At 40.8% G+C, this 18,101-nt stretch overlaps 2 long non-coding RNA genes across 3 annotated transcripts in view; one reads left to right on the forward strand and one right to left on the reverse strand.

The window, feature by feature from the left end:
* The window catches only part of LOC137847055 (uncharacterized), a 310,848-nt gene extending 292,850 nt beyond the window's left edge, over positions 1–17,998 (reverse strand). The window contains exons 1-2 of one of the 2 annotated variants that reach the window (XR_011090759.1): positions 17,752–17,930; positions 9,452–17,614 (exon numbers count right to left, since the gene is read on the reverse strand). This is a non-coding gene — a long non-coding RNA (uncharacterized lncRNA). Of the gene's footprint in view, positions 1–8,551; positions 17,615–17,751 lie in introns of those variants that run through there. The other variant, XR_011090758.1, reaches the window with a different exon arrangement.
* Positions 1–18,101, forward strand: part of LOC137847051 (uncharacterized) — a 750,318-nt gene that overhangs the window by 329,257 nt on the left and 402,960 nt on the right. The gene's annotated exons all lie outside the window — the stretch shown is intronic.

Genomic DNA, 18,101 nt, shown 5'->3' on the forward strand with positions numbered 1-18,101 from the left:
CTAGAAGCTCTTAACCTGAGTATAAACAAAGATAACTGATATAAGTGAAAGGAGGCCAAGATAGCCAATCTGCAGTGTGCTGGTTGTAGCCTTTTGGTGGTGTTCTGTCTACACTCAGGTAGCATGGTGAAACGCTATTTTAAATGAGGTTTAAAGAGGATTAATGTGGTTCACTTGATGTGAGCCACTCTTTGCAGGCCTAGAGACAGCAAGACAGCATGAAACATTTTATGAAGGGTGTTCCTTTTTATTTCTTGAGTTTTAAATGCCCTGTATCTTACTTCACAATATCTTTGTGCATGTGCACGCTGTTTTTTCTTAGAATAAATGTAAACTTTGATAAACTTGTTGAGCTGTCCTTTATGTGTGCATTTGAGTTTATTATTTTATAGGTGATTCGTGGAAGAACTCTACAACACAAAGCAAATGAGTAATAAAGTAGGTATGCGGCTTATTATCTTGAGTCCGTATAGATGTTTATTTTCTTTCCTTTTGCTATTTCTAAGGCACGGGTCAGAGCAACTATCTCGGCCTTTTGTGCAGAGGTATCTGTTGGCAAAGGTCCAGATTCTATTACATCTTTGCAAGTGGTAACTGCATACCCAGTATGTCGTTTTCAGCTGATGGCGTAGCTGCTCCCATCAGTAAACCATGTTTCCACATCACCAGAAGGAGTGTCCTTCAGATCCGGATGGCTGGAGTAGGTAGCTTCGAATAGTCTCCAGGCAGTCGCGATGTACTGGCTCCCCTTGGTTCCCACTAAGGAAAGAAGCTGGGTTGACAATGTTAGTTACCGCTATTTCTACATCATCTTGCTCTACCATGATAGCTTGGTATTTCAGGAAACTTTGTGGGGAAAGCCAGTGACCGTCTTTCACTTCCATCACTGTGGACACTGTGTGAGACACTAGCACAGTCATTTTCTGGCCCAAGGTTAACTTGCGTGCTTCCTGGATACTTAGCACCACTGCTGCAACGGCTCTGAGGCATCCCGGCCACCTCTTGGTGGTGGCATCCAGCTGCAAAAAAAAATAAAGGCTCGCATGGCCTTCTTTTTCCATTGGAGGTCCCTGTTCCCATTTGCAATGAGCGCATACAGCGGTTTTACAAGCAATCCGTAATTATAGATCCACAATCTGCACCACCCCGTCATTCCCAAAAAGGTCCGCAGTTCCTTTATTGTCTCAGGTTTCAGGGTTTGACATATCGCTTCTTTGCGGTCCTGCCCTAAGCTCCACTGTCCAGCACTACACTCATAACCCAGGTAGTTCACCTTCTGCTTTACCACCTGAGCCTTCTTTGATACCCGGTACCCCTGGAGCCCCCCAAAGTTTAAAAGGCTTACCGTCCAGGCCACACAGGCTTCTTTTGTCTGAGTGGCTATTAGGATGTCATCTACGTATTGCAACAGTCTTCCTTCCCTGGGTGGGGCTTCCCAGTTCTCCAAGTCCTTTGCAAGTTGTTCTCTGAACAAGGTGGGCGAGTTCTTAAAGCCCTGAGGCAACCTTGTCCATGTGAGCTGTGTTTTGTGCCTGCTTTTAGGGCTTTCCCATTCAAATGCAAAAATTTTCTGGCTGGCTTCATGGAGAGGGAGGCAAAAGAAGGCATCCTTCAGGTCTAAAACGGTAAACCAAGTTAGCTCTTGTGTTAAACATGTCAATAAAGTATATGGGTTCACCACCACATGGTACACATGGTAAAGGTCCTCAGTTATCTTGTTAACAGCTTGTAAATCCTGTAGTACCCAATATGATCCATCAGGTTTTTGAACGGGCAAAATAGGAGTGTTAAAGTCAGACTGATGCTCTTTTAATAATCCCAATTGCAGAAAATTTTCAATTATAGAGCTAATTCCCTCCCTATCCTCTCTTCTCAGGGGGTATTGTTTGATTCTGACTGGCTGTCTCCCCTCCTTACGTTTGATTTGTATCGGCGTGGTGGTTTTACTCAGGTAGGCATCCAAGTTCCACCACAGCTGCTCTCTCACTCCCCCCTCCTCAAAGAGGAAGGGGGAGAAAATAAGACATAAAGAGCTCAAGGTTTGAGATCATTCTGATTTAATTAAAGGGCCTCAAAACACACAGCGGTTATTTGGGAGGACATTCCCCTCCCCCACGAGAGCCCCCCTTTTTATTGCTGAGTGTGACATCAAGTGTTATGGAATATCCCTTTTGGTTGGTTTAGGCCTTGTCCCCATCCCTCCCCATCACTTGCCCACCCCCCAGCCTGCTGGCTCTTGGGGGCTTGGAGGGAGTCCTGATGCTGTGCCAGCACTATGCAGCAATAGACACAACACTGGAGTGATACCAGTGCTGTTCCAGCTACGAGTGCAGAGCACAGCACTGTGTGGGCTGCTGCAGGGAAAGGTGACTCCATCCCAGACAGACCCAGAACAATTGGAGGAGCATTTTTTGCCTTCCCTGGTACTTCAGTGGCCCATATTCCCAGGAATACCTGACTCAAGATATCCTCATTAACCTCTTCCTTCGTTTTAGGGCTTTCTGATATCATTAGGCTTAATACTTCCACATACCTCTGGTCATCTACCTCCAGAACAATCTCCCCATTTTTAAATCATATGATCGCTTGTAATTTTTCCAGTAGGTCCCTTCCCAGGAGTGATTCCGGAGAACTGGACATATATAAAAATTTATGAATGCCCCACTGCTTCCCAAGTTTGTGCTTTAAAGGTTTACAAAAGTATGCAATTTCTGATTGGCCAGTTGCTCCTTTTACCATGACATAATCATTTCCTACTGGTAACCGAATAAGTTGCCCCTGTATCTACCATAAGTTCCACCTCCTTTCCCTCCTTCATTTCTATAACCAGTGGATCTGCTGGAGTAGATTTCCCTGGTCTTCCCCAGTCATCTTTTGCACGTGCGACCAGCACCTCCCTTCCCCAGTTCCCTTTTCCATGTCTTTTCTGTTCCGGGCATTCGTTTTTCCAATGCACAAATTTCTTACATAGGGCACATCGATCCTTGCCTAGCCGGGGCTGTTCCTGTCTAGGCCTCCTTTTTCCTTCTTCCCTAATAACTGCTATCAGCCTCTTCTGCATGTTTAATTGAGGAAGATAAAAGCCCTCTCTCCTTCCAAATTACCTCATGTGAATGCACCACACCAAAGGCATATTTCAAATCTGTCCAAATGTTTGCCAGCTCAAGAGCTCTTATCAAGGCAATGATTTCCACCTTTCGGGCTGATGTTTGCTACTGCATATCCTGTGAGGCGAAATCCCTGGCGGACGAAGCTGCTGCCATCTATATACCAATCCTCCGCATCTTCTAGGGGTGTATCCTTCAAGTCTGGTCAGCTGGAGAATACTGTGTCAATGGTGTTGCGTTAAGGGGTGTAGCCGATTAACTGTTACGGATCCAATTGGATTCAGGGTACTGAATCACAATCGCAGACTCACCAATAACACATTAACCTATATGGGTCTGGACGGATTCAGAGCACTGAACTATCACGGTCATGGGTTCACCAATAATGTATAACCGCCCTTACTCTAGTCACGTTCAATGAGAACTATCACGGCTAGGAACAATGCAGTTAGGTGCAATTTATTACAGCAACAGGTACACAGGTTCTTTGGATTGCCAGCGATAATTTACTGTCTGCAAAAGCAAGCTATCATGCATGAAATACGCAGGTGCACAGCCTGGAAATTAACGTGTTAAAAGGCACAAAGACTGTAGAGATTTCTAAGTTTCCGCGGAGGCACACAGTATAACCAAGTGTTGAAATCTCACCCAAAGGCGTCCCAATGGGGGGGGGAAGAAAGGCTCAGCCCGCTGACTGATCCCAGGAGTCAGGAGGTATGGTATCTTCCCTGACGATGGCATCTTCCCCGACCTCCCCTCTCTCTTAGGCCAATTTACATAATTTTCTATCTTTTAGGTGGAGCTTGAGTGACTCTAGTCAAGCATGGACGTTTAGATGTAGAGCTTAGGGATATGGTTTAGTGGGGACTGTTAGTGTTAGGTTAGAGGTTGGACTCGATGATCTTGAGGTCTCTTCCAACCTAGAAAATTCTGTGATTCTGTGATATCTTAGTTATGATTGGTGAAAAGTTTTCCCGTCTCCATTTAAAGGAATAGGTTCTGAGAAATTCAGAGCGCATGCTCAGTGAGGGGTGGTCACACCTTGGAGGCGGGTAGCTTTTGGGATGGAGGTGTGTTTTGGAATTATAATTATATTATAATGAGCAAAAGTACACTAGAGTACAGCATTTGCCAAATTCAAAGGCAAAGAGTTTCTGGCTTTCAGTTGCCATGGGCAGGCAGAAAAAGGCATCCTTTCGATCTATTTCCATTTTTCCTTCTTCAAAAGAAATTTTGAATCCAATTTTTCCAGCAAGTCCCTTCCTAAGAAGTGTAATAAATGGCTCAGTCTTCAAAATAGGACTATAATCAAAGTTTACAATTTATTAAAGGAATAGAGGTAAGCAAACAGCACTGGGTGCGCCGGGAGTCTCTGCTCCACCAAGACGCACACCAGTTACATCAAGCAGCTGATTTTTATGCTCCTAGGCTGATACATATTCATTACTACTTCTAAAAAAAAACCAGGGTTATTATAATTAGTTTCCGGAATCCAAACCCTCCCACTGGCGCATGCGTATCAGTCTCCGGTGGTCCCTCTGGGGGTCTCTGGGGGTCTCTCGTGCTGAAGGCTCATAGTCTTCCTCCCTCTTGTCCTTCTCCTTTGTCCAACTTGGCTGTATGTCAGAGACTTGTGCAACATCCCCTGCAAGCTTTGTCTTTTAGTCGTTCTTCAGCTCTCCGGGTCTCCTTAATCTCCTGGCCAGATATCAGAGACTTGCATAGTGTCCCATGCAATAGTCATAATAGTTACCAGTTATTCTGAAACCCCCCAGATATCAGAGACTTCAAGGAAAAGCCTACAAATACATTTCCCTTCAAGCTCTTTATTGACACGAATTGCTAAAACATTCCTTTGCAAGATACAAGAATTATATACATTAACCACTCTGTTTTTCTTAGACTTGTGGTTATACAAGGGTATGCAAGACAGAAGGTCACATTCATCATACCATGCGGCCCTACCACTGTTCCATACTGACACGAATCAGATGAACATATATCACAATCCCCCATCTCCTTTTTCATGGCATTGATTCGTGTTTTCCTTTCTAATCAAGTTAATACTTGCCGAATTGATGCCAATTGATACCAATTCTGGATCTTTATTTGTTTTTATTATCATCAGGGAATGGGTTTTCTCTTTCCCTGGTTCTGGGTCAACAGGTACCGCAGATATTTGCATTCCTTGTATAACCAAGTGTATTAGTCTGGTAATATTAAACATGGAATTATTAACAATCCTCCACATATCCCCAATACAACCATCCTTATTTTAGCAAACCAATCACCACCCATAAAGCCCCCTTCCATAATCCTCTTAGATCGACTCCATTCCAAGTTTGAACTGGGACACGTGCAATTTTCTTCATTTCTTTTACAAGTTCATTTACAGCTTTTCTTTCTGTTGTGGTTTAACCCAGCAGGCAGCTAAACAACACACGGCCGCTCACTCAACTCCCCCCCTCCTTCTCTGGGATGGGAGAGAGAAATGGGAAAGTGAAGCCTGTGAGTTGAGATAAAGACAAAAATAATAACAATAATAATGACAATAATGATGATAATAGTACTACTAGTAATAATGTGTACGAAACAAGTGATGCACAATGCAATTGCTCACCACCTGCTGTCCGATGCCCAGCCTAACCCCGAGCAGTCCGGCCCTCCTCCCAGCTCTTGCTGCACCCCCAGCCTGCCCGCTGGCAGGACAGAGTGAGAAGCTGAAACGTCCTTGGCTTGGTGTAAGCACTGCTCTGCAACAATTAAAACATCAGCATATTATCAGCACTATTCTCATCCTAAACCAGAACATAGCATTCTACCAGCTACTAGGAAGAAACACCCTCATCATCAATCTTTAAACAGCAATTACTAAAGTTAAATTTTCCACAGACTTCTCCTTCTTGTGCTAGTAAATAATCCAAAGCTAAGCGATCTTGATACAAAGCAGTTCTCATCTTAGTATTTTGCTTTGCAATTAATCCAAGTGCATCTCCACTTTTATTTACAACTATTTCTACTACAGCTTGTAACCTAATTATTCTATTAAGTATATATATTGGGGTCCTATAGCCCCAGGATCCATCTTCTGCCCATGTATCTGGATCATAATAGGCAAACGCCTTCAGTCAAGGGGTTGGGCCCGCTTTCAGGATCGATTTGCGCTTGTGTTACTGTTCAGCCTGTCAGGGTGATCCAGCTCCCGGAAAACTAATCACAGTTTTATATGGGTTTAAAAAAAAAAGAGGTTCTTATGTTATTTTCTTGGGACAACCTGACCTTAGTGTGGGAGAAGTCCAGTCGAGGCCCTCTCACTCGGTGGTCAATACCCATAGGGGTTGCCTCCCTCGGTAGACCATACACACCGCAGTGGAGGGTCCTGCCCCAGTCTTGCCTTCTCCCTTTCCTCCCTTCAGGCTTGTCCCCTTCATTTGGCGTCCTTAATTCATGAAGAGCCTTGTTGCCAGAATATTAGTTCTTCTTTAGCCTTAGTTTCAGTTCCCCAGAAGCAGACTCAACCCTCCAAGTTTTGGTAGTTACTGGTCCTTATATTCTGGATGCATGGGTCCAACCCCTTTCTGCTGTTCTCACAGCTGTTTCAGTTGTAAGTAAAACAAGGTACAGTCCCTCCCAATCGGGGGTTCAGTGATTCTTCCCTCCAGGTTTTTTTATTAAGACCTTGTCTCCTGGTTGTATCTTATGAATAACAAATCCTAAAGGTGGCGTTTGAGCCATCAGTCCAATTTCTCTTAGCTCTTGTAATCTCCTTCCAATAGTAATTATATATTTCTGGATGCTACGATCCTCAACTACATTGTTCCCTAGAGGCATCCCTTGAGAATAAGGCATACCATATAACATTTCATATGGTGATAATCCAGTCTCACTGTGTGGTTCAGTTCTTATGTTTAAAAGTGCCAATGGTAAGCATTTCGTTCAGGGCATTTGTGTCTCGATCATTAATTTAGCCAATTGTTGTTTTATTGTTTGATTCAGTCTTTCTACTTTCCCTGAGCTTTGTGGGTGCCACAGAGTATGGTATTCCCACTGAATACCCAATGATTGACATAATGTTATATATGGAGTGGTAATTCGTGTCAGAAAAATGGTTGATATTAATAAAGAAGGGGGAGATTTGGGAATGGGGCAATGGGGGTCGGAAAGCCTCGTGGTTAGTGATAACATCAAACTCTTTAACGATGAGGTCATCAGGAATGTAAAGAGTTTAGAGGAAATAAAGAAGGGTGATTGAGGCGACGCCCTGCCATCCGGGGTTGCTTGTTTTCCCCTCTGTTAAGGCACGGAAGTTGCGGGGGGGGGGGGTTGCTGGTTAGAACTGTTAACATTTATTGTTTAGTGTGGTTTCAAGTGTTAACGAAATGCGGGAAAAGCAATCACGTTTTGTTGCTTTCAGGACCCTTGTGGTGGGCAGAGCATGTGCAGAAGAAGAGGGAGACAGTCGAAGCCGCTCCTGCAGTCTGGAACAAAAGGTTGCTAATGGTGATGGGGAAACCGTGAGCCTTTCACCCACAACGACCACCACAAAGAGAATTATAATATGAAGCGGGGATAGGATATCCACATGTATAGGCGTACTCGGGTTTTCTATAAGCTGTTTTGTTTGTTTGTTTGTTTGTTTGTTTGTTTTCTCCCTCCTGTGGCTGCTTGTTGAAACACTTTCTTATTTATCTTCTGATAAGTTATGCAATGTTGTGTAATTTGCTTTGCTATTTAAAAAAAAAAATAAAAAAAAATCAATGCAACCAAATTGTTTTAGTAAATGATCATTTGTACCTTTGTACCCCAATGTGTTTGTGCATGCAAACGTCACAATATTTGCTTCACATAAGCTTTTGACAATATCTCTCGCCTGTCTGGCAGTGTCCATTTTCCTTGTTCTAATTTAGCCCCTATTTTCTCCAGTTTCGTTTGTTTGTTTTGTTTTGTTTTCCATTGCATTTCATAGTCGGTCCAAAAATTCCGTAGGGGTTTCTTTTGGATCTTGTTGGAACAGATTCTCAATTCCCAATTTAACCACATTTTGGTATTTACCGTTCATTATTTCCGGGATGACTATAGTCTCAGTGTGGGGTCGGTCAGGGGAATGCAATCGTCAACAGTTCCATACTGACACGAATCAGATGAACATATCTCACAGAAGGACCTTCGCAAATTGTGTAAGTATAAAAATTAGGATCGTAAATCTTATGAGGAGCAGCTGAGGGATCTGGGGTTGTTTAGTCTACAGAAAAGGAGGCTCAGGGGAGAGCCTTATTGTACTTAACAAATACCTTAAAGGAGGTTGTAGCAAGGTGGGGATTGGGCTCTTCTCCCGAGCACCAAGTGATAAGACAAGTGGAAATGGCCTCAAGTTGCACCAGGGGAGGTTTAGGTTGGATATCAGGACAAAATTCTTTACTGTGATTTAAAGATCAAAGCCGAAATTTCTTTAAGTGGTATATTCTTTATTGCAGCGCTGGATGCACGGGGGATCCTTCCGCCTATCGTGCATGTTCGAAGTGACAAAATATCTCATATTTATACAGCGAAACAATTAATATTCAATTAGCATCCATACATATTCATTACCTAACCCCGCCTACCCTCGCTTCGTATGCTAATTAGCTTATCAGTCCTTGCGCTTGCGCAAAGCCTTCCAAGAATTGTGGGCCGGGGTCTCCAGGATGTGGGCAGTGGTCTTTGGGAGGAAGGCCGTAGGTCTTCCTCGTAATGCACTTTTCACCTTTGCTTAATCAGTTGTTTTCCAAGCTGTAAAAATGCTGAGTTGGCTTTTAGTTTAACTGAGGGTCGGCAGATAACAGGAAGTCTCAGTTAACAAGACAAAACAATTGACTCAAGTTATCTCAAGTCTCAGCCTGACTAACGGTTAACAGATACTGGGATGTTTTCAAATAACAAGATGCTTAAACATAACAAAAGGTCTACAGATAACAAGATGTCGTTTACTTTGTCCTTGCTAACTTTTAACCACAAGTTTTATTCTATCCTAAAGTGAGTTTATACTATATCATTCCCCCCTTTTCTGGAAAATCTAGTAAATTCTTTTACTTAATACGGAAATTTTCTTCCCAGTCTTTATGATATGTACCCCTCAATACCTGACCATGCACATTTGTCAAGGAGGTTAACATGGACATTCGTTGTAACAATTTCCAATTCCAAACAAGTAATATAAAAGACAATATTAAACTTACACCAACTAATATCAATAAAACAATAATTGGGTGACTCAATGTGTTCAAAATCCCAGTTACAGTTGGCAACCATCCAAAAAGTGTATCCCACCAGTTGTGACTTGTGTCTCGTTTTACTCTTTGCAAAACTCTGATCATGATGGACAGTAGTAACTTATGATACATTGTGTTGTTAGACTTGATCAGCTGGTGGGATACCGCTGGTGCCAAATATAGAATATCACACCCGACGATTCTAACAAAGTTACAAATACAGAAATTAGAATGATGTTTGCTATGGAGAGTTATGTTCTCCTTATCTACTTCTACAAAATCACAAGCAGTTCTTAAACACACACACCCTTGACCAACATATACAAGCACATTCTTTTGGCTAGTATTTGGATGAATTTCAAAGTGACAGATACCTTGCGCCGTGTCAAAACATACATCCTGAGCCTCAATTGTATTGCTTTCACAAATAAATCCTCATTGTTCCCTGGTTCTAGATTCATGATTCTAGATTTACAGACTGCCATTTCCCATTCTCCATCCGTATAGTAAGCACGAAGGCAGTAGCCATGTTAATAATGGGCATAAGTACAATTTACCAGGGTCCACGAGGACTGGAACTTCTCAAAATCATTGGCATTGTCCCAGACTGCCTTTTGGACTTCAGCTGGAAAAATGCCTTTACTTCCTTCCCTAATGATCAAGGCAGCCGTTGCCTGCAACCATAACTGTGCTTGCATACAACTAAGAGCTCAGGATACATCTTGTGTCCACTCTTCTCCTAATTTTCACCATTCTGATGGTTTATATAAATAGTTACCATTTGTTCACCAGATGACCATAACTGATAACTTTCCATTAAAGTTCTTATCCTCTGTTGTTATGGCTTTAGTTCAAGGCCACCCACCATTCTCTATTATCACAGAGGCACCTTCTTGAATCACAATTACAACTATAAGCCATAAAAACAAAACAATTCTATGAACAAATTTTCTACCAACCATATTACCAAATACTCCCGACCATAATGTCCTCATCTTGATCGACTAAGCTTTAGTTTCAGTTCATTGTCACCTAGTGTTACTTTTCAGGGAGCTCCTGGAGCCTTCTTCACTCGGGAATAGTGGATCCAAGCGGCTTGTTCTCTGATCTTGATAGCAGTGTGAGTTGTCAGCAACACTTGATACGGTCCATTCCATTTTTCCTGTAGGGGTTGTCCTGAAAAAGTCTTTATACATATATTCCGCAGGCTTAAAGGGGTGGATTGGTTGATCCAACCCTCTAGCCCTGGTCCCTAACACAAATTTATGTACTTTATTTAATTGTTTTTGAAGTTCAGTTATATAAGTATATAAATATTCTGATCCCAGCTGCATTAGATCCTCTCCACTAAATATAAATTGATATGGCCTTCCATATAAAATTTCAAAGGGGCTCAAATTCTTCTTTACTCTAGGTTTAACTCTAAGTAATGCTAAAGGGAGGGATTGAGGCCATGACAAATTAGCCTCTTGTCCGATTTTAGCTATTTGTTGTTTAATTAAATGGTTCATTTTTCTACCTGTCCACTTGCCTGCAGTCTATAAGGAGTATGCAGTTGCCAATCTATCTTTAGAATCTTACTTATCTGTTGTACCACTTGCACACAAAAATGTGAACCTCTCTCAGAAGACATTGCTACTGGAATCCCAAAGCATGGTATTATTTCATTTAACAAGACTTTAACCACTTCTCTTGCTTTGTTTGTTCGACAAGGAAAAGCTTCGGGCCATCCTGGAAACATGTCAGTCAGAACCAGTAAATAACAAAACCCCCCTTTTCTAGGGAGTTCTGAAAAAATCAATTTACCACTGTTGTCCCAGATAATTTCCTTTACCAATTATTCCAAATTTTATTCTATTCCTGGTATTGGGGTTATTACGTAAACAGATGCTACATTGTTAAGTTACTTGTTTTATTGTTGTGTATAAATTTCATCCCACTAATGTCTGACTCATGCTCTTATGCAATGTGTCAGCTCCCCGATGTGTTTTATTGTGTTCTGTAAAAACTATGGGCCATATCAAATTAGAGGGTATTATTACACAGTTATCTTTTAAATATACTTATCTATCTGGTTTCATTTTACCTTTCAAATCTTCAATTAATTTTAAGTCTTCTTTTGTATAATTTGGCTTTTTGGTTCATGTATATAGTTTGGATTTTACCGTCTGGTATTAAAGACAATGCCTTCACCTCAGTTATTTCAGCTGCCTGTTTAGCCTCCTGATCTGCCAATTGATTTCCAATTTCAAAATCAGCGTTTCCCTTTTGGAGTCCTTGACAATGCATGATAGCTACCTTTTCTGATTGTTTTACAGCCTCTAACAATTTTAAAATTTCTTCAGCATGTTTTTTTTTTTTTGTTTTCCCTGAGCAGTCAGCAATCCACGTTCTTTCCAAATCGCTCCATGAGCACGTATCATGCCGAATGCATATTTAGAATCTGTCCAAATATTTATTTTCCTTCCTGCTGCCAGTTCCAGTGCTCACGTAAGTGCAATTACCTGTGCTTTCTGGGTGGACGTCCCAGGGAGTAATGGTTTGGACTCGATTACCTGTTGAGCAGTTGTAACAGCATATCCTGCCTTACGTTGTCCTTGTTTTACAAAGCTGCTCCCATCAGTATACCAAGATTCATCAGCATCTTCTAAAGGTTCCTCCTTAAGATCAGGTCGACTAGAATACACAGCCTCCATTGTTTCTATACAATCATGAGTTATAGGTTCATCCAGAGTTCCGCTAAGGAAAGAAGCTGGATTTACGACGTTAGTGACCACAATTTCCACATCATCTTGTTCTACTAATATTGCTTGATATTTTAAAATCTCTGTGGTGAAAGCCAATGGTTTCCTTTTTGTTCCAAAACTGTTGAGACCGTATGGGAGACTAACACTATCATTTTCTGTCCCATTGTAAACTTCTGAGCTTCTTGTATATTGATAACAACAGCTGCAACAGCTCGAAGGCATCCGGGCCATCCTTTACTTACTTCATCTAATTGTTTAGAGAAGGAAGCTACTGCTCGTTTATAGGGACCCAATCTTTGTGCTAGTACTCCCAAAGCTATCCCTTGTCTCTCATGAGAAAACAACCAGAAGGGTTTCGAAAGATCCGGTAATCCCAAAGCTGGAGCTTGCATCAATTCTCGTTTAAGTTGTTTAAAGGTGTTTCGTGCTTCTCCAGTCCAGACTAACTTTGACTGATTACTCTTTATCAGTTCATATAGAGGCTTTACCATTAGTCCATAATTATAAATCCAAAGGCGATACCAACCTGTCATTCCTAGAAAGGTTCGTAGCTCCTTTACCGTTTGGGGTTCTGGAGTCCGGCAAATGACTTCCTTACGTTCAGTTCCTAGTTCTCGCTGACCTCCCGAAATTCCAAATCCCAAGTAGGTCACGTGTTGTTGAACCAGCTGGACTTTCTGTTGAGAGACTCGTTGTCCATTTAAACCCAGAAAATTAAGGAGACTTATAGTCCATTGAATACAACTCTCTTTAGTCTCGGTAGCTATTAAGAGATCATCTACGTATTGTAACAAAGCCCCTTCAGTGTCCGGAGGTATCCAAGTTTCAAGTTCCTTTGCTAATTGGTTTCCAAAAATAGTGGGGCTATTCTTGAATCCTTGTGGTAGCACTGTCCACGGTAACTGTGTCTTTCTGCCTGAGTCAGGGTTTTCCCATTCAAAGGCAAATAGGTTTTGGCTTTCAGTGGCTAAAGGTAGGCAGAAGAAGGCATCTTTTAAATCCAGTACGGTAAATCAGACTTGACTATTCCTTAATTTAGTAAGCAAAGTATAAGGGTTTGCCACTACTGGATGTATATCCTCAGTGATCTTATTTATGGCCCTCAGATCCTGAACTAGCCTATATCTTTTCCCATCTGCCTTTTTAATTGGCAATATGGGTGTATTGTATTCTGATTCACATTCAATCAATAATCCATACTGTATAAATCTATCAATTATCTCTTTAATTCCTTTCCTATCTTCTATCCTCAAAGGATATTGCTTAACCTTAACGGGTTTCTCTCCTGGCTTTAATTTAATAATTATTGGGGTCACATTTTTAGCTCTTCCAGAGACTTCAGTGGCCCAAACTCCTGGATATACTTGATTTATGATCTCTAAGGGTATTTCACTTTTAGGGTCGGTTTGTATTAGTGCCAGGCTTAACACATTTATTAGTTGTTCTTCTCCTATCCTTAATTCCATTTTCCTTTTTTCGAAGATAATTTCTGCTTCTAATTGTTCTAACAGATCTCAACCTAATAGAGATTTTGGAGATCTAGGTAGATATAAAAAACTATGTATCCCCATTTGTTTCCTGTTATAAATGAGGTCTGAATTTTGTAATATTTATAAAACAAATATTTCTAAAAGGTATATAAAAGGCAAGTAAACAGCGCTGGGTGTGCAGGGAGTCTACGCTCCACCAACACGCACACACAAACATCAAACGTTCTAAATACATGTATACAGAACATTGCTTTACATAATGACCCGAGTATGCCTATACATACATACAATCAGGATAGGTAACAAACAATCCTTTGAGTTCCATAACTTAACAGTCCCCATTCTGCCAGCCTGTTCCTCTTCACTTCTTTTTCCTGCTTCTGTACTGATGTAACTTCATAGTGTTGCCTTTTTTTTTTTTTTTTTTTTTTTTTTTTTTAAGAGCAGGCTCCCCTCTAATACCCTTCTCTCCACAGCAGTTCTTTTCAAAACAACTGTTTAATTAGTCAAACAACTTTGAATGTAACAACAACAGCAAACACCCAAAAACATCCATGCCTTAATAGCTGGAGAACAAGAAACCACCTGGAGAACAAGAAACCCCAGACTGCATGGAGTCTCCTGAATCACCCTTCTTTGTTAATATCAACCATTTTCTCGACACGAATTACCACTCCATATATAACATTTCCCCAACTTGTATTTCAAAGGTTCACAAAAATAAGCCTTTTCGGTTACATCCTTTTACCTTAACATAATGATTCCGTAAAGGCATTAATGCTTGATTTAGAACTGAATACGTTGCCCCATATCAGTAAGAAATTTCAATTCTGTTCCTCTCCTAACTTCATTATAATCAGTGGAGGATCTGCTAGGGTAGATTCCCCGGGTCCCCATTAGACCTGTTGAAATCAGGGGCCGATGATTACCCTAGAAAAAGGCTAGTCGATTTGTCCTCTGAAGCCAGGTCCAAACCGTTTTTTTTTTTTTTTCTTTTTTTTTTTTTTTTTCTTCCCCATTACATTTCAGAGTTGGTCCAAAAATTCCACAGGGGTTTCTTTTAGACCTTGTTGGAAGCATATTCTCAATTCCCAATTCGTCCAGATTCTAGTATTTACTTAACCGTTCATAATTTTCAGGATGATTAGGGTCTTAGTGGGGGTCGGTCAGGAAAATGCAATTGTCCACAGTTCCCTGAGCGATCCCATCGGCAATCTGAGCTCACACATGAACTCAGGTTGTTTTCAGAGTTAACTGCTTTTCTGTTTCTGTGAAGACTCTCTGGGACCCATCATGATCCCTTTGCCCCAGAGGGCTAACACCCAAGATTTTAAGGTCTCAGCCCCAGGCCGAGGCAGAACTGTTAACATTCCTACATCCTCTTTCCCTGCTCATTCAACTTCAAACACCTTTAACACTTGCAATAACCCTTTTAACACTTCCTTTATCTTTCTCCAGCCTGTACTTTTCTAATGCCAGCATCAAAAGCACAGTCAGGGACCAACTTAATTCCATACCTTTTCCCTCCAAGATGCTGAAACAACATCAGTATACAACATTCCATCCTATTTTCCTTCTCAAAAACAACATTGACTTTAGCAAAGTATTATAGTTTAAAGCTCCATTAAAAGGCCACTTTTTTCAACATTCCAGCTTATAAAGCAGCCACCATTGATTACAATATTTTGTCAGAGTTTTCTTATTTTCACTTCCACCCGGAGCCCCCCCTATATCCTTCCAATAACTCAAAATACAGCCCAACGTACTTTTCTTAGGAATTTCACTGCTTACTCATCCCCCCATTTTCCAGTTCACACTTTCAGAATACATGTATCACTTACAAAACTGTGGGCACACAGGTATCTTTCAATAGCGATGTCACAAAACTACTATTATTACCAGGAGATATTGCCAAAATCACAATAACAATAATCAGAGTCAAATTCCACATGCGATAGGTCAGAAAACCAAAATATGTAACACTGTAACGATATCTTTCTTATAACAACGTCACGAAACTTATTATTATCACCAAGAAAATAGCCAAAATCGCAGTAACAATAACCAGAGTTAAATACCATACTCCATGAGTCAGAAAACCAAAATAGGCAACACAATTCCAGATGGACCTTAAAGCGAGCTCTTTCCTTAAGGTCCCCAAATATACTTATGGTGCTTACCACAAAGTATATACCAAACACTGCCTCGCAGAAGATCACCTTCCGACTTAACAGACAGTTCCAGATACAGATGGACCTCAAGGTCCCCAGATATACTTGTGGTACTAACCACAAAGTATATACCAAATACTGTCCTGCAGAAGATCACCTTCCGACTTACTGGACAGTCCCAGATGACCGGTCTACCAGAAAACCAAACCAGAATAAAGAATATACTCACTTACAATGATGGGGTCCTTGTCTGCCTCCGCAGTGATCCGGTGAGTCGAGGAGTCCCTCCGGGAAATCCCGGGGGTACCCTAGGGAGTCCTGTCCCCAGCGGGTCCTGCGGAACGGCAGAGAGGTTGTCCCATCTGGGGTGCCAAATTGATTTAAAGATCAAAGCCGAAATTTCTTTAAGTGGTATATTCTTTATTGCAGCGCTGGATGCACGGGGGATCCTTCCGCCTATCGTGCATGTTCGAAGTGACAAAATATCTCATATTTATACAGCGAAACAATTAATATTCAATTAGCATCCATACATATTCATTACCTAACCCCGCCTACCCTCGCTTCGTATGCTAATTAGCTTATCAGTCCTTGCGCTTGCGCAAAGCCTTCCAAGAATTGTGGGCCGGGGTCTCCAGGATGTGGGCAGTGGTCTTTGGGAGGAAGGCCGTAGGTCTTCCTCGTAATGCACTTTTCACCTTTGCTTAATCAGTTGTTTTCCAAGCTGTAAAAATGCTGAGTTGGCTTTTAGTTTAACTGAGGGTCGGCAGATAACAGGAAGTCTCAGTTAACAAGACAAGACAATTGACTCAAGTTATCTCAAGTCTCAGCCTGACTAACGGTTAACAGATACTGGGATGTTTTCAAATAACAAGATGCTTAAACATAACAAAAGGTCTACAGATAACAAGATGTCGTTTACTTTGTCCTTGCTAACTTTTAACCACAAGTTTTATTCTATCCTAAAGTGAGTTTATACTATATCACTGAAAGGGCTGTGCAGCACTGGAACAGGCTGCCCAGGAAAGCAACTGAGTCACCATCCCTTGAGGTCTTCAAGAAAGGTGTAGATGTAGAACTTAGTAGCATGGTTTAGTGGTAGACTTGTCAGTACTAGGTTACAGGTTGGACTACATGATCTTAGAGGTCTTTTCCAACCTGAATGATTCTATGAAAACGTTTTTTTTTAAACCAAAATTTGAAACATTAAATATACCAATTTATTTCAAAGTACTTCATTTTACACAAGTCAAATTCAAATTAGCTGTAAGGTTCACTACTGCATTTCACCATCAAGTATTAAAACAAATAAATCAGTATACATCTGAGTTAGATTTTCCACTACACTAATATCTGCTTAAAGGAGCTTGAAAAAGCAGCACAAACTAATCAACCATTCTACATTTTAAAAAAAAATCTGAATTAGATGAATTATCAACTTATTTGCTGCTTACCAAAATGTAGTATTCTTCAGCTAGATATAGTATTTTAGCTCTTAGGAAAATATACTGTTGAAGTGTTACAAATTACATACTTTTAATACACTTCCATGTTTTAAGTGTTTCACAATATGAGATGAGTAGCTACTGACTACTAGTGGTTTATCAGATTATCTCAAAATTAAAATGAAAAGTAACTTCCTGTAGAATCTTCTAGAAGAATTAACAGTAATATAGATACTGTACAACATATGTCTCAAATTTATATAATAGCCAGTATTCCCAGTAATCACAAAATGTCATGTTTTAGCTATTAAATCCAACAATGAATTTAAAGTGTGAAGCGCAGGAAGTTGAACAGGTGATGATTAACTACATGTCAGAGATGCTCTCACTCTTCAAAAGTGCTCCTCTGAATGAAAGAACCAGAAAAACAGGGTCAACATTTAGTGGAGAAACTACCACTGCATATACTGCATAATAAAAGTAGAAAATAGTAAATAAAAAGCATAATTTCTCTATTAATAAGTTCAGCTACCTTTACCATACCTTTATCTGCTGTCTTCTAAGCATTGCAAGTTCCGTCATATCTCGGAACGGCTGTAGTAAGTACTGGTAGAGCTCTGTGGTAGCTTCTGCAAGACTATTGTAGGCTTCATCTTCCATTTGATACAGTCGAAGCAGCTCTACCATGCTTTCCATGTTCTTATGTTTTCCCAGAAGCTGTAAAAAAAAAACAACAAACAACAACACACCACACAATTTTAACTGAATGAGTTCAAACATTCCTGCTAAGTGACAGACAGCCATTAAAAAAAAAAAAAAGTATCAGCTTTTCCTCTTATGTCATCTTCCCTTGCCCCCCCGCAAAATCATAATTCAGGCATACAAAAAGAAAA

This window comes from Anas acuta, chromosome W, assembly GCF_963932015.1.
Source record: "Anas acuta chromosome W, bAnaAcu1.1, whole genome shotgun sequence".
NCBI lineage: Eukaryota > Metazoa > Chordata > Aves > Anseriformes > Anatidae > Anas > Anas acuta.